General features: G+C 37.2%; 1 protein-coding gene across 2 annotated transcripts in view; it reads right to left on the reverse strand.

Annotated features, from left to right (window-relative positions):
• Positions 1-18,289, reverse strand: part of pacsin1a (protein kinase C and casein kinase substrate in neurons 1a) — a 315,211-nt gene that overhangs the window by 225,103 nt on the left and 71,819 nt on the right. The window contains exon 1 of one of the 2 annotated variants that reach the window (XM_065282589.2): positions 12,317-12,465. The exons of the other annotated variant lie outside the window; for it this stretch is intronic. The gene's annotated coding sequence lies outside the window, so the exon portion shown is untranslated. Of the gene's footprint in view, positions 1-12,316; positions 12,466-18,289 lie in introns of those variants that run through there. 2 annotated transcript variants of the gene reach the window in all.

Raw genomic sequence — 18,289 nt, forward strand, 5'->3', positions numbered from 1 at the left:
AATGTCTGCAGCTAAGATAATTTATTGTGCAATGCAAATTTAATTGAAAAATACAGTACATTAAATCAAATATTCAGAGAAAATGCAACATTCTTAAAGATTAAAGATAAATGTGACCATGCCTGTGAAAACCCAGCTGAAGTATTTCTTTGTGATTTACTGTTTTCCACATAAAATCATCCTATATAATGTAAAGAACATTTGTGAAAATATAAACTTGATATCTTTAATGTTGACTGAGTAATGTCATGTCAGCGATTGAAATCATAGTGAAATTAATGCTTTAAATTAAACTGTGATGCTTTTTATCTCACAATAAGATTTGAGGCTTTAGTCTGATTTTCAGAGACAGTCTTAGTGACATACTGTATACTTGAGCTGTTACACACACCAATAACATTGTAACATTTAAAAATGGCGAACAACAACAATGCATCTTTTCTATGTACATTCTGCCTGAAATAAGACTGGGTCAACAATGCTTGACCAAAGCGGCGTGGTGAGCTTGAACCTGCTTACATTACAAGGCATTTTTTGGACCCAACATTCAATAAGAAAATTCAACTGCAGTAGCCACCGTTCAACCTGAAGATGGCAGCACTCAGACGTTTTTACACCAGTATTGAAACACTTTATATCCAAATGTCAAAAAACTTACTAAAATCAATGAACAGCACTAATAAAACCCCATTCTTACAGATCATTAACTAAAAAAAGTTGGTTTAGGGTTGAGTTATTATTTAAGAAAACAGCTATACTGTTATTAAATGAGACTGTTTTTTAATCAACGGGGCTCTAAAATGAAATGAATGACAATTATAGCAGATTACGACATAGATTTCCATTGATTTCTTAACCCTGTTGCAAGTTGAGAAGCTTTAATATACATAATTTGACTAGTTTAGCCTTAGTCGCATTTCAGTTTTATCACAACCAACTCGATTTAAGACTGCATAAAAATCCTTTCTTTGCATATTGCGTTACAAAACAAAACAGTGTGTAACCGATCGCATTTCTAGTTTATGTTAATTAGCTTATACGGGCTACGTTAATTTAAACAGCTTATAAGGGCTGACTTCGTGTTAGAATCATAACACAAAACAGGGAACGTAAATCCCCTTGTGTTTTTTTAAACTGGGGTGAACAGAGCGAAGACTTTACAGTGGAAAGAAAACTGCATTGTATTGCTCCAGCGTCACATTGTGTAAACTGCATTTATAGTAAGGAAGTGCACATATGCAGATATCATAGCAAATAGCAGTAAATACACACACCTTGTTCTCTTCTGAAGTTCACGCGCACTGTGAGACCGTGGATTGAAGACGGCGCTAAAACGCAGAGTAAAGACGGGGCGGAGCTAAGAGGGCTCAGCTTAAGGGGGTTGCGTGTGCGGCACAGTCCTTGGCTGGGCCCTCAAAAGTTCATGGGCCCTTAGAATCGTCCTAACTTTTCCCCCCTTTACGGCGCCCCTGGATGCCATTCAAATCAGGTCAACAAGCTTCAGCTAGTTCAAAACGCTTCTGCAAGGGTACTTACTCGATCTAAGAAGTATGACCACATAAGCCCAATTCTGGCATCTTTACACTGGCTACCAGTTAAATATCGCATCCAATTTAAAATATCACTAATCACCTACAAAGCTTTAAATGGCTTAGCACCCTCATATCTTAGAGAATATCAATCCATCACGCACACTACGGTCGCAAAATTCTGGCCTATTGATTATCCCTAGACTATCAAAAGTGTCTAAAAGTGGAAGATCCTTTTCCTACTTAGCCCCTAAGCTCTGGAATGATTTACCAACCGATGTCCGAGAATCATACACAGTCGATCATTTTAAATCTAGACCTAAAACTTTTCTCTTCAACAAAGCATTCGCATAATTTGTCTAGTAAAGGTTCTTAACTCGCAATAGTTATTTTCACGGAACAAAGCACTCACGGTCATAACACAGACCAACCAAATAAATAAATAAAAACCTTTTCTGCATGAACACTTAAAATGAATTGCATTAAATAGTTTGCCACCGTTTGCCACTGAACCTGCATTAACGACGACAGTGGGGCAACCGGCCTTAGTCAAACAGTTTGGCATGTATGGTTGGGTTGCGATTTTGGTGCTTTCGTGTGTCTTGTGAATAGTATGCCATACTGACCCGTTTGCCACTGAACCTGCATTAACGACGACAGTGGGGCCTCCAGCCTTAGTCAAACGGGTTGGCACGTATGGTCGGGTTGCGATTTTGGCGCTATCGTAAGTCTTGTGAATAGTATGCCATACAGACCCGTTTGCCACTGAACCTGCATTAACGACGACAGTGGGGCCTCCAGCCTTAGTCAAACGGGTTGGTATGTATGGTCGGGTTGCGTTTTTTCGTGCTTTCGTGTGTCTTGTGAATAGTATGCCATACAGACCCGTTTGCCACTGAACCTGCATTAACGACGACAGTGGGGCCTCCAGCCTTAGTCAAACGGGTTGGCACGTATGGTCGGGCTGCGATTTTGGCGCTATCGTAAGTCTTGTGAATAGTATGCCATACAGACCCGTTTGCCACTGAACCTGCATTAACGACGACAGTGGGGCCTCCAGCCTTAGTCAAACGGCTTGGTATGTATGGTCGGGTTACGTTTTTCGCGCTTTCGTGTGTCTTGTGAATAGTATGCCATACATACCCGTTTGCCACTGAACCTGCATTAACGACGACAGTGGGGCCTCCAGCCTTAGTCAAACGGGTTGGCACGTATGGTCGGGTTGCGATTTTGGTGCTATCGTAAGTCTTATGAATAGTATGCCATACAGACCCGTTTGCCACTGAACCTGCATTAACGACGACAGTGGGGCCTCCAGCCTTAGTCAAACGGGTTGGTATGTATGGTCGGGTTGCGTTTTTTCGTGCTTTTGTGTGTCTTGTGAATAGTATGCCATACAGACCCGTTTGCCACTGAACCTGCATTAACGACGACAGTGGGGCTTCCGGCCTTAGTCAAACGGGTTAGCACGTATGGTCGGGTTGCGATGTTTTTGGCGTTTTCTCCTGGTTCTGTAAATGGTATACAATATAGACCCGTTTGCCACTGAACCTGCATTAACGACGACAGTGGGGCTTTAGGCCTTAGTCAAACGGGTCGTCAGGTTTCATTTTCTCTTAAAGATCGGAAGGTGACCCTTATTTACCATATATACCCTCGCATTGGGCCCCCAATTTGCTAAATCCTCAACTGTGGATAATATAATTATGCCGCAATAGTTAGTCTGTCTGGAACTAAGCTGAGTTAAACCACATCACTGTGTGACACTTCAATACATATGAACGGCCGCTACGCTAATACGATTTTGTTTTTCTCTCCCTGTCTCGTCCTCGACCCGAGGACAACGAGACAAACAGACCCAGTTCCGGTAGATGTGAAAGTCGGCACACCTCTACTGGCCGTCCTTCAACGTTATGCCCAGCTGATGCCTGACCAACGATCACCGGCAGAACCGCTTAATCTCTGCTAAATCTCCTTATCCGTTCTCCCAAGGGTTTTTCCCTCCTAGGACTTATTTTTTTCTCGGATAAAAGCCCGGGTTTTTTTTTTCTCCTAGGGGGTTTTTCACCCCGGGGAGGCAGCCTTTTTGGGCCTTACCTAGCTTCCTCTTCTATACGTTGCTTTAGTAATACGTGCACTTATAATATTGAGTCATAGCCGCAGCAAATTTAACTGCTCATGCTATCATGTATTTTGTTGTGCTATCTGTCGTTTTTCTGTGCTTTTCAATGCTTCTATTTATGTAAAGCTGCTTTGAAACAATTGACTTTTGTGAAAAGTGCTATATTAATAAAATTTAATTGAATTGAATTAGATGCTTTTGCATGCTGCTTATAAATATATCAGTGGCGATATCTCATAACATGTTTTAATAGTCACGTCACAATAAAATAAATGATCAATGTCCACATTTAACAGCTGTGGTGCTTACCTGCAGTTCCACAGTGTTTTTGCGTTCTGAGAAGAGATATCGCTCCAGTGTTTACATTCCTCTTTCCAAGTGTTAATCATCCACACGATGTGACAAGACATTACTCCATTTAAGTTTAATGTAACATCCAAGAGCGCTGATCTTTGACAGAATAATAACTTCCGATTGGGATTCACATACTGATTTACGAGCTAGTGAACTAATGAGACACACGGAGAGTGTTTAAAAACAGCGCGTTTGTGTGTGTCTGTGTGTGCGTGCAGTTTTTCCATTCAGAGATGAACCTCCATTCACTAGGTGGCGGAATGATATATATATATATATTCTATAATTCATATCTAAATCTATTTCATATTACAAAAAATAAATACTTGGACATTGTTTTTTTCTAAATGTTTTCTTTTTATTGTGTTTTTTAAGAGTTAAAGTATCAGAGTAGTGAGAGTCATATAGTCGAGAGACCCCCAAATAAAGAACCCGTCGGTCCACCCTAAAGATCTTAGTCTTGACACAGCTAAGTAGGGCAGGGGGCGCTACAACTGCAAGATCCAGTTTTGTGAGGCTTGGGAAAACATGTTTAGTATGGGTTCTGTGGCCTTATTTCGATGACTTAAATTCTTTGCTTTTTCATAAAAAATTTTCTCTGAAAAATATGAATGTGTACATACATGTCGCTCACATATTAGCCAAGTTTGTGTTGAATAAAGTATAACGAGACTTTTGCCATTATTATGTTTTTAAGCAACTGAAAAAACACAAATGTTAGGCCAGGTCAAAACTTCTACAGTGTCCCCAAAGCCCCTCAGACCCCAGAGGGTTAAGGTTGACCCTGCAATGAACACGCAGGCCAGCATGAAATGTAAACACACCCATGGCCACCCGATGAAATAAGAAACCACATCAAACTGATCATGAGCCATAGCATTAAACATGTAGCATAAAACAAATCGAGTGCTCTGAAAGGTAAAAAACAGTACCCACCCCCATCTCAACCCCAGCTGTACCAGACCGAACAGACCTGCAACTAGGGCTGCTTACTGAGTGCTGGGGACCTCAAATGATTCTATGATAAGTTTATAGTTTATAATCACTTTTCCACTCTTCCTAGTATTGAAATAACTCGTGTTGGGTGATCTCCATAGTCAGATCGCTCTAGCGTTAACCAACACAATATCATTTGTGGGTGGATGGGGGTGATGCAGTAATGTACTTATTTTTTGCCTGTTTATTTGCTTATGTATCTACATATTTATTTGTTCATTTACTAATTTATTTAATTATTTACTTAGTTTAATTTTCACAAGAAATGACGCATCAAAACCAGTGGAAAGCATATTTACACGTCTAAAAAAAATCACTGGGATGCTGCAAATCATTTTGATTTTGTACAGTTTAATATTACACAAAGTTAAATATAAAAATAACACATCCAACATATTTACAAATGATTAAACCAAATCGTGTGTTTGTGACATCTGAATGTCTTATCTTAAACCGAAACTAAACGTGTTTTTTCCTCATGGAAGGTCTGTATTCGTAAAATGAGCAAATTAAATATTTCTAATCAATATTTAATGCTCTTTACTTTACTTATGAAGTAAATAGCCATGTAATAAGAGGGATACTGTGTTGTCAGCAGGATGTTAACGCAGAAAGCGGAGGGTTTATAGTACACTATGAAAAGTATTAATGTCAGGCGCAAGTTCCGTGTAATTTAAGGTGTGAGACGCTTCAGCATCTAGAAAGCATTCAACTCTTTCGCCGCCATTGACGAGTTATCTTGTCAATTAAGAGAAAACATTTGCATTAAAAAAAAATTGTTCCTGATGAATTTTTATGTTAATCTGTAATACCGAGATTATCCTTACCGCACTTACCCAATTTATGAAAAAAACTGAAGCCAAAACATTATTTGCTCATTTTAAACTCTGTGTATGTTTTGATAATCGTTCTGAATCTGGTCTCTAACAAAATGCCTTTACAAAAATGCAATTATTTCAGCTTTTTGCTAAAAATATTTATTTTTGAAGAAAAATACAAATATTTAAGAGTCTAAGAAGAGAAAGAAAATAGATAGGATGAAAGTTTTTTCCCATTTTGTTTGTTTATCTGTTTGTTTGTTTGTTTGTTTGTTTGTTTGTTTGTTTGTTTGTTTGTTTGTTTGTTTGTTTGTTTGAAAGCAGAGGGTCTGTTCTTTCATTTGATATATTTGTATGTTTATATATTTTTAGAAGAAAATTTTCCTGGAAGGCATTTTGTGAAACTTTTGTGAAAATCACAAAAAAATGCTGGCGGGCAATTAAAAAAAATGTCTGGCAGGGAATGAGTTAATTGAACAAGATATTTGATGAGAAGCTTAAGTGTAGAACCACAACATAAAAATTGAATGCATATTCTGAATGCAAATTTTGTTAGCGTTTTGGACAATACCAGTTTATGACCATACAGTCAGGGCCGGCCTGTCCAACAGGCAATACAGGCTATTGCCTGTTGCCCCGCCACGAGACAAGGGCTCTCCATGTTTAAAAATTATTTTGTCATTGCACAAATCTCATATACGCGATCAGCATGCAGTACACGTTGATTAAAATAGGGATCACAATGATGATAGGTGAAAAAAATCCACAGGGATTGAACAACAGGATAAATTCCCCACAAAACAATCTACAGTAAAATGATAATAAATACAAAACCTTAGTATAAGTAAAGACATAAAACATTACAAAATAAGAACAGAGTGGGCTAATTTGCATAATGTTAATGACGCGATGGCTCTTGCGGAGGTGTGTCTCATTGTGCATGCTTGGATATTAAATGTTTTGGATTATGGGTAATGTAGTATCGTCGTAAAACAATGCAATGTTTACATTACATCTTTCAATAAAGATAAAACAAGACTTATTTTAGTGAGGTTGCGGTGGTAGGCTTTGGCAAACTATGGCATTAAAACTATACCTTTTAGGAGCTGAAGAGAAAAAGAGAAAAAAAGGAAAGAAAGGCAATCTCAGGGTAAAGGTGCCTATTTTCTGCTTTACATTCTTTAATGCCTATGTTAATTTAAAAACATTCGAAAAATGTCCATCAACCTTTCTAAATTAACCCACATGAAAAATACTATTATACTATATAATTGACTGCAGTAAACTGTATAGTAAACTTCTTAGATACTAAAAATATACTATAGTAGGGTTCAAAAACAGTATACAGAATATTTTATCACCCTATAGTAATTATTTTGTATTTGTATCCATAATATTTGTATAGCTAAACAGTACTGTATTTCTGTTGCACTACAGTTGTTACACTAACAACATTGCTTAATATGTTGCACTTAATAAAAACTTCTATACACTTAAATATATACATTTTAATATTTGTCTGTTTCAATTTCACTTCTCAAATTGCATTTCTATGAAATTTTTTAAACCAGTGGGGCCAATTTACAAGGTCTCGCCTAGGGCCTCATAACCCCAAGGGCCAGCCCTGTATACAGTACCATACATTTCTGCACAAACAAAATATAGCACAAGAACATCTTAGACAAAAAATACAGACAGAAACTGTTTACATTAAGTGTTAGATGTACACTGTAAAAAATTGACTGTAGAATTTACAGGATTTAGCTGGCAAAAAAGTTGCCAATAAAGTTCTGTAAAAAAATTATTAATTGCTGTAAAATGGACTGCAGCATTATACTGTAAAGCCATTTACAGCTAATTGTTGTTTGTAAAATACAGTACTTTGTTGTTTATTTTACAGTTATAATGAATTATACTTGTATTATAAGTTACAGTATTTTTTTGTAATTCCAATAAATTACAGTATATAGTTGGCAACTAGAGTTGCCAATAAAATCCTGTAAATTCCCCAAAACCCAAGATGATATTGTAATAGTTTTACATTCAAATGCTGTAAAGAATTTTTACTACATTATTACACTGTAATATATTTACCAAATCTATTCCTGTAAATACATGAGAATGAAAACTGAATTAAATGTAATTTACAGAATAATGCAACCAAAGTCAAAGGTGCTTCAAGAACAACATTTATTAAAACTGACAGCAAAGTACTTTCAAAAAAAATTATGTTGTTTCAGCAAATATTCCACTCAATCCTTAATATTCTAAAACAATGGCATCTATAAAACATCTAAACACGGTTTGTGTTACATTTAAGATCTTGTTGAATCTGTGTTAGAACATAACATAACTTGTATGTCTAGAAACACAAGTGCTCAATCACAGAACTGGCCTATTTACAATATGTTTTGGTCTTAATACATGAACAAGAACTTACATGCGTAACCATTCAAAGTCCAATAATTTTCTGAAAAGAGTACACACATGAGGGTTGATGGTGTTGTTTCTCTTCTCAGAGGCGTTTCCACTTTTTTGCCTCCAACCTTTGTTTTGGCTGTCTTGATGCCAGTGGTAGGTGTGATTCCAACAAAACATCTGCACAAAGAACAAACAAAAATAAATTTTAGAATATATATGTACATTTACAGACAAATGTACATATAAACACTTAAATATCATATGGTAGCATGGGTACTTTCCTGGTGTGTGTGTATATATAATTTTATTTTTCAAATGAAAAAAGTATAATGCAGGAAAAAAAGCATCTACAGAGTGCCCACATAACGTTACGTTACGTGATGAAATCCAGTAAGAAAAAATTAAACAAAAATTGTGAAGAAGTTAGTATTAAAAGGCTTACATTTTAGACAGCATATTTCCTGTTTTTTCACCAACAAAAATTACAAACGCAGCCACAGCACTGTTTTGATTATCTGAGGACAAGAATGGTCTCTTTTAATTAACCTGTTCATACTCTAAAGTAAGAACCTTATGTTACCATATTTATCTATAAATACAACATATACACCAGGAAAGTACACATTTTAAAAAAGTGGTTGTCAACCTTTTTTCTTTTCAACCTATTGTCCAAAACAATGTCAAAAGTCTTATTTCTACCAAATAAAATATACTAGAGCAGGGGTGCCCAACCCTGTTCCTGGAGGGCTACCATTCTGCAGATTTTAGCTCAAACCCCAATCAAACACAGCTGAAGCAGCTAATCAAGGTGTTCAGGGTTGCTTGATAATTACAGACAGGTATTGGTGTTGGAGCTGGGTTGGAACTGAAGTCTGTAGGACGGTAGCCCTCCAGGAGCAGGGTTGGGCACCTCTGTACTAGAGCTTGGCATGTCTACACAATGTAAATTTGTTACAAAAACATCCAAACAATAAGAAATCTCTTGATTTTTGATTGTTTTAGCTTATCATGCTTGTTTCGTTGTATTTTGAATAACTGTCATTTAAAAGTCTTAAGGCCTACTTGGGGGGTCCTATCCCCCTGGTTGAGAAACACTGCTATAAAACAAATAGCTACCTATGTGAATATAATTACCTTAGAACAAATTCAAGTGTGGAGGATGCCTCCTCCTAATAAACCAGGTTGAAGCTGTAGTATGATGCGAACAAAGCTGCAAATCCAGCCACAAGGTTGGGGTGTGGATTCACAACCACCTGACCGTCCATACTCAGCATCCACTGAGTTGCATTGAGGATTTCACCTAAAAATAATCTTGAAAACAAGAAATATAAAATGTAAGAGAAAATATAACAGTCAACATTTATTGAACAAATACAACAGATTTCAAAACATTGTTGTTTTTATGTATTCTTGAGACATGAGAAGCAAATATGAAGTTAACATTAAATGTCCTCTCACAGCTCTTAAAAGGGCATTTTATCTCCCTGCCTTCATCTATATGGTCTTTTAAAGGAACACGCCCAGATTTTGGGAATTTAGCTTATTCACCGTATCCCCCAGAGTTAGATAAGTCCATACATACCTTTATCATTTTTATGCGTGCTGTAACTCTGTGTGACGCAGCCCCCGCTAGCTAAGCTTAGCACAAAGACTGGAAGCAAATGGCTCCAGCTAGTATACTGCTCCTAATAAGTGACAAAATAACGCAAACATTTTCCTATTTATGTGTTGTGATTTGTATAAATAACAAGGTGATATGAGACACAACTATCTTTTAACAGTATACAATATACTCGTCAGACAGAGTTACAGCACGCACAGAGATGAGAAAGGTATGTATGGACTTATCTAACTCTGGGGGATACGGTGAATAAGCTAAATTCCCAAAATCTGGGCGCGTTCCTTTAATTGTCCAATAAAGTCCTTTAGGCTTGTACATGTGAAATTACAAACTTAAATTTGTCAAGTCAATGTGGTGCCTGTTTGGTCAAATCTGACACTTCTATGATACCCTCTTAGGTCTCTATTTAAATGAGACTTGAATGCTGAAATTTTTTGAATGCACGGGAGCATTCAGGTACTCCACATGTAAAGGAACAAGTTACGAACATTACTGTGTACTTTCATATGCTGAGTAAAGCCTATAATAGTATTGCTCTCATGCTGACACAACTTGCAGTGATACATGTCTAAAAATACTTTATAAAATAGCAAAGTCAACAGTGAAGTATAGCATTCATCCATGAAAAAGGGCAGTGTACACAGTGGGTTTTTCACCTTTTCTCATTTGTCTCACACCACCAGTCCTATCAGGTTAAGAGTTGCAATCTCTGCTGTCTCGTGCCTGAAAAACAATGTTAAACTTAATTACACTCCAACCTAACCAAATTTCACGTTTAAAACAACACTGCAAGCACCTATACTTACATGTAAAAAGTGAACTACAAACTGGAAAATTAATTACATCTGACTATGTTGGCTAATGTTATAAAATATTTCTGGTCGAAATAACAGGCATCAAACTGCTTCACATTAACTTAAGTATGACACAATATGTTAAACACTACCTTAAGTAAGGAAAATAAACTGACGAAGTAAACTAGAATAGAAAAATCGCAGCATCCAACCATGTTAACATATTTTCTAAGATGAGAGCAAATACGCATTTATCGTGTAACCTTACGTTCGTTTTCTTTCACAAGCAATTCCGTTTAAATATCACGTTCATTTAACAGCAATCCAAAATACTTTTACAAAATGGCAACAAACTACAGCCGTATGCAAAAATAAAACGTCCTGTATGATGTTTCTGTTGGTGCTTCTTTAGTCTCACCACCCTGAAGTTGACCCGTATGACGTGACATCTTTGCTGCCTTGCGCCTGAATTCAAAACTCCTGCACATTCAACTCAGATATAACGCGGGTATTATGTTAAACATGTTGACGTGCCCTTAGTAAGGAGTATAAGCTGGCGAAATAAACTAGAAATTTGCATGATATCCAACCATATCTTATTTTTTAAACTGGCAGCAAATAACGTACGCGTTTATAACGTAGTTTTCTTTAACAAGCAATTCAGTGTCGCGTTTAATTAACAGCAATGGTTTAAAAACACTTTAGCACGCATCCATGATAAAATGCACAGCATGTACAATGTTTTTTACCTGTAAGTTCGAAGATTCGTCTCACCACCACTCTTTGCCACCATGCAGTCCAGCCGTTACGGACCCCTCGCGCTTTTTGCTGCCTCGCTCATGCCTGAAACAAACATCTGAAACGTTATAAAGTTAATGACACATAACTACCAAATGTAACATTTAAAATAATGTAAAGAATTTAATTGTATATTTTGCTACATGTCTTAATGACACGCTGTTGTGAAATACAAATTATTAACATCTGTTATGTTAATAATATCTGGTATAGCGGTCGCATACCAGATATCACTATTTAAATGACCATAATAGTACTATATTAGTTTAATACTGTACTATATTTGAATGATTTACGTGAACTTACCAACAATTTTGAATGATGACTCTTCAGTGTCCATTTCAAACGTAAATACACCCACGCAATCCCATGATGCCATTTCACAATTAATTTTTGTAAAAACATATGATATACAGTGGCAACACCTCCTGCCTGTAAATTCAATTACAGTTTAAATGAAAATATACTGTTAACAGCTGTAATACTTTCTTTTACCCATAATGCATTGTGAACTACACTAAAATCTTGTAAAATGTTAAAACAAGAATTTCCTGTAAAATTTTGCTGTAGAAACTACAGCAATTTGTTACAGTGTAGTCATTTACCCATGCAGTGACACATGAGAGAAACAGGTGACTAAAAATAAGTCATATTTGCTCAATGAGAAATGGCCTTCAATTTCTGAATCATCAGAACATTTTGATGCTTTACTTATCATCATCCAGACATATCCAGTAATTTTCTGATAATTCTACTACAAATTAAAAAAGCATTCCAATCCCAAAGCATCACATAGACAAATTCTTCGATTTACAGATTTGAAAGTTGATACTGCTCTTTGTTCAATCACACTATGGACTTACCAACGGTGACTCCATTTAACAATAAATAATTTGACTATTTAAAAAAAACAAAGCAATTCAGATACGACAACACTGCTACAGCTGGTGATTCTTCTGCGGTCTTGGTTTTGGAGTGTGTCTAGAGCCTATGTCCAAAGATAATCCTGATGTGTTCCACTTGAATGGCTTAGACAACATGCGGCAATCACTTAGGGGGTGGAGCAAGAAAGAGAGGAAGTGAGAGTGAGACAAAGATGAAATGGTACAGGACGCGCACTGGGAGACGGTGGGAAAACATTAGTACAATAGGGAATATTGTAATGGAATGCTTTTGTTTGATCTGGTGAGGGAGAACTTCTAAATGTGTCTTTTTTAACTTGAACACAGAAAATCTAACACACAATAACAGTCCAAACAGTTTTCTTTCAGTAAATACAGAAATAAACTGGTAGCTAAATTGAGAGCTGCACCAAAGGAGGACAAATTGTTTTGATTGTTAGAATTTATCAAATGACACTATCAGTATAATGTAATAAAAGCAGGTGAAGATTCTGTCTGTTGTATAATCTCTCTTGTGAGATAAAGCAGTTACAGACATGTTTCTGTTATTAACATTAAGATTTACATTTATCAATTTTACAAATGCTTTCATACAAAGTAACTTTGATTCCTTGGAAATGGAACCCATGACCCTGGTATTGCTAGCATCCTGCCCTGCCAATTTAGATCTACAGTATGTTGTGGGGATGGTTTGCTACTTTTGCAACATAGTACGTTGTTTAGGAAATACGTCTAAATGGGATCAGGACATATCATGGTGGAATTTGAACTTATGCTTCTTGCAGAAGAGCCACAACTAAACATATGTAACACAAACTGTATGTTTACCACTGTACCACTTAATTACAGGACAAAGAATACTGCATAAGCTCTGTCTTTTTTGTTTAAGATTACTGTGATGCATTTCCACTGAACAAATTTGCTGAGAGGTTAATAAATGCCTCAATAAGAAAATTTCCACACATTTGTCTAAACCTATTATAGTAAGTAGATTTTACTATAATGACTGTTTCTAAATTGATCACATGCATCTGCCTATAGCAATTCAATAAATTTTCTATGCCATTCTTTAACTCTCTGTTCAGTTCTTTAAAAAACATGCAGTGACCAACTGGCTTCTAAAGTGGATATTTCTAAGACTTATGTACCAACTTGCTTCAAAAATACCACCATCACCCATGTGCTAAAAACACAAAGTGAGCCGCCTTAATGACTGTGGCCTAGTGATATTAACCCCTATTGCAATAAAATGCTTTTAGAGGCTGGTGTTGTAATAAGTTAAGAACCCATGGACTCTGTGGATCCACTGCAGTTTGCATAACATTACAATAGATCCACTAAAGATGAAAATGACTTATGCTCCATACTACATACTACCCACTTAGACAATAAAAACTGCTATGTAAGGCTATTATTTTTGGATTGTACACTCTCAGAAAAATAAGAAGGTCTAAAGTTGGGGGTCACTGGGGCAGTAACTTTTCAAAAAGTACACTTTAGTACCTCATAGAACTGGTCCCTCAAAGGTATACATGGGTACCTAGAGGTAGGCCTACATAATGGTACTTTAAGGACATATATGTACCAAAATGGTACAATTAGGACCTGTTAAAAAGGTTTCAACCCACTGAAAACATATAAGCTATGTGTTTAACAACACTAAGTGACATGATGTCATTGCCAAGTATTCCATACTTTCAATTTTGACCCAACACGTTGGTTCCTAGATTTCTTTACCAACAAAGCCCAGTGGGTGCGGATTGGCAGAAGAACCTATTTCTTATTGCCTCACCTATAAAACTGGCGCTCACATGAAAGGATTCTTAGCGCGGTGCTGCATTTACTGTTTAATAATGGTTTCTGGCAATTCAATGCTCCAACCATAACTCCAACACAGTGCTTGCACTTTTCTCTTTCAACTTTTATACAATGTATATACATACACAGAATAGCATATACCTGTACATCCTGTCTATTGTAAGTTCTCAGGTAGGTGGTCTTAATAGTATCTGTCTATTGTTTAAAGGACGTTTGTTACCAGGCACGGTATAAGGTCTGGTCACACAGACGGTACCTCGTGTTAAGAATGTGGAAGGCTGACAACACATAGCTCCAGAAGAACCATGCTACATAACCACCTTTAATACTCTGGGGTCGACTGTGGCGCAGGTTACCCGCCTGTAACTTTTCTCCAGATGCAAATGTTTTCTTAAAACTCCTATCTGCCATGTGTCGCGATCGACGGCCAAACACACATACAAACACACGATGTCTCATATTTGACTCGTTTTGTGGGATTCTTATAAAAGACGACTGTAAACATCTCATCTAAATACATATTTACTCTGTAACTAAAAGTTCTCTCCAGACGTGTTTGTGCTTCGTCAGACATGCCCGATCGACGGCCAAACACACACACACAAACACACGATTCCTCATATTTGACTCGTTTTGTGGGATTCTTATAAAAGACGACGGCAAACATCTCATCTAAATACTTATTTACTCGCGTCTGTAACTAAAAGTTCTCCCCAGACATGTTTGTGCTTCATCAGACAGTGTGACGCGATCGACGGCCAAACACACATACAAACACACAATGACAATGTCTCATATTTGACGCGTTTTGTGGTATTCTGATAAAAGACAATTGCAAACAGCGTATATTTCTGTACAGTAAGTTTATTTAACGCAGGATCACGCATGGGAAAGCATTTATTTTGTGTTGCTTTCACAAACAAACAATAATGGCGTCATCTTACATTCCTGCCTAAAGGCTCATTATGCAAGCCTTTTGTTCCCTCAGCTGTCATCCACAGATAATTCAAGAGCGTTTCATCCTCCTTGCATATTGCCTTCCTAATTCGGGGGGGGCCAAAGTCTCAAAAGCTCAAAAAAATGGGTTGAACCTGAAATGGTCTGTCATACTTTTTATTTGTGTTTTTTCTGTTAACTTTGACCACAAGAACCAATAATTGGAGGGTCTGCTCTGCCGGAAATATTGCGAAAAAATGTGGCCATTTTAGTGTATGCACCCTTTATTTTTATCAGAAAATTGTGAAAAAAAATGTTTTACCTCAAATTCTCAGTGGGTTGGGTAAGCTGTCAATAAATGCATTCCCGATACACAGAACACATGTGCTGACAACATCCACCGAAAAAATAACTCTTAAAGCAACACCAAAGAGGTTTTTTTTTTACCTTAAAATAGCGTTTCCAAAAAAGTTTCAGTGGTTCATCCATTCAAAACAGGGTGAATGGCACTTTCACATTCGCTTTGCAGCCCTCTATCAGCCAAAACCGCACTAAAGAAGTTTCCAACCATCGGGTAGTGGTCCTGTAGTTCGAGTGAAAACTACAAAAACTTGCTTTACTGCAGACCTACAATCCAATCAGAGCCAGCTATGCTGCAGTATTTACGACAGGGCTAATGAACAATTACGCTTCTAACCTGTAGGGGGAGCAAAGAGCAGGAACTCTTTAGTGTTGCTTAAAAACACATTTCTGCATTATTTTGCATCAATTTAATGCAAAGAAGTAGGCGTTTTTTTTTTCACTTTTTTCCAATATTTTCATATTTACTTCATTGGCAATCAACTAGGGGTGACCCCGAATAGTCGAAGATTCGATGCATCGATAGGATAAGCCTGATTCGACTACCAATCTCACAGTCGAATCGTCGCAGATGTGTTATGAAATGAGGATCATTCAATTTTGGCCGTATATGGGTGCACACATTATATGATTTCACATATAACGGCTTTCTCACAATGTATTAATATACTGCATATTACGATAATGCTGCAAATAATATGTGAAGTAGCAGCTTTCAATAAATATTTTTAAAATGCGTTAATAAATGCAACAACCCCTGTGACCGGGCTACACCTCCATAAGAGGTTTCTATGTTAATAAACCATTGCCTCTTTGTTTCTACATTTAAAAGACAAAGCTGGCAAATTATATTATGCCTTTCGTTCTTTTAATAATTTCTATATTTTATTTTATTTATAAATCACTTTGGGTAATCTGATTTAACTATTTGGCTTGTGTTTAAATTTGTTTCCGTGCACTTGAGGCATTTTACATATTTGTTCTGCACTTTGTTACTTCTGACCTTATTTTATTAAAAAAAAACAGACAGTTTTGGTCACTTTATCAGAAAGTTGTTTATGTGTGCTGCTTGTGAAAGAAAATAAAAGTTACCAATTTGTACCTGGTCTGGCCCCCTCCCAACCCATGCACACAAACATAGATGATTCGACTATGGGTCGACTATGGAAAGATTCGACAATTCGGATTCGAATATGTAAATCCTTAGTCGAGGACACCCCTACAATCAACTATTCCCCCAAGTTATGACATCAGTCAATATACCATTCTTTTCACCAAACAGTATACTCATTCCACAGAAAAAATTATAACAATCCAACCAAAATCATTGGATCTGTGATGATTTCACTACTAGTTGACGATCAACAGGCTCAGAACCTTAATAGAATTTTTGGCTACTTTCACAATTCCGAAAGACACACTGGATAACATGATTGTTAATGTCCACATTATTAAACATGATGGTCTAGGGATATTTTTAATTTCAACATAACCCTGTTCTTCCAATGGAAATGTGTCACACAATAAATATAATACAGCAAAATGACTTTAATTATTTTATTGCCTCAGATGACAACTATTACAACTTTAAAGAGACACTTCACCCATTTGCATTAAGGTTTGTAGTTTAAGACTACAGACAGTCTGTCCTTATTTTTCCAGGGGGGGCTATGGGTAGGACCCACTCACGCTACAGACCTATTATAGACCTATTGGGTGGGACTTATGAAAATACACAAAAATAAATGATACAACTGCCATCTTTTTGGAATCTAAGCTAAAAGATGCTGTGGAGCCAGGCTTGATGTTTTTCAACAATGGTGGAAGGTTATCAATATGATATAGAAGAGGGAGATTTTCGAAAGCGTGATGCTCAAATCAGATGTTCATGGCTATCTTTATGAGCCACGATACAGGGAAGAGCAGCTGAGGCCGATGGAGGAACAGGAGGTAGAAGATGGAGGTAGAAGACCTGCCTGTAGAAGGTAGAAGACGAGGTAGAAGACCTGCAGAGAATTTCAAAGAAGCCAGTTTCTTCTGGACAAAATTTCTTCATGAAATCAGGATATAGACGTTTGTGTGGTGAACCACCCAAGCTTCGCACCGCATATGGACAGCAGCGTTCTGGATACATATTTTAGAATACAAAAGGTCAACTGGAAGTGACAGCCAAAGCCTGCATGGACAAACGGACGTCTGACTATAAAGTAAGTGTTTCTATTTTATTTGGGAGTGGCTTGCAGGGCTGTGCATTGTGGGAGTTGTTGTCTTCCATACAAATGCACCCTAAAGTCACTTTCTGTCTTTATTTGGTCAAATAGGAATCACATTAAATATGTATGTTACTGTACATTTCGACAACAAATATGACCCACTTTCAATAAAGATTAATGTTTCCATGGGTGCAATGTCCCTTTAACGGAAAAAAATAACATAACTTAATTAACTAGATGCAGGTCCATGTGAGGTAGGATAATCAGAAGGGTGGCACACTGCAGATACTGCTCTGGGGACAGACCTTCACCCTCACCACCTGAGGAGACAACAAACAAGAATGACAGGGTGGGTTATACAGCAGCGTGATAAAAGATGCAACCCCCTCTCTCTCTAACACACACATGCGCAGCCTACTTATGTGTTCCTGTCTTCAAGCGCAAGTTCAATCCTTAAACATCCCCGGTGCAGAGACATGCAATGCCACACTTCACATTGGCTCTTGCACAGGAGCATCCTCGGGCATGCATGCTTTTCTTGCAGCGGCAGTATTTGCTGTGTTTGAGTTCAGAAGGTTTTGCTTCTTTCAGCATCATGGTTGCCACC

The sequence above is a fragment of the Paramisgurnus dabryanus genome, chromosome 21 (assembly GCF_030506205.2).
Source record: "Paramisgurnus dabryanus chromosome 21, PD_genome_1.1, whole genome shotgun sequence".
Classification (NCBI taxonomy): domain Eukaryota; kingdom Metazoa; phylum Chordata; class Actinopteri; order Cypriniformes; family Cobitidae; genus Paramisgurnus; species Paramisgurnus dabryanus.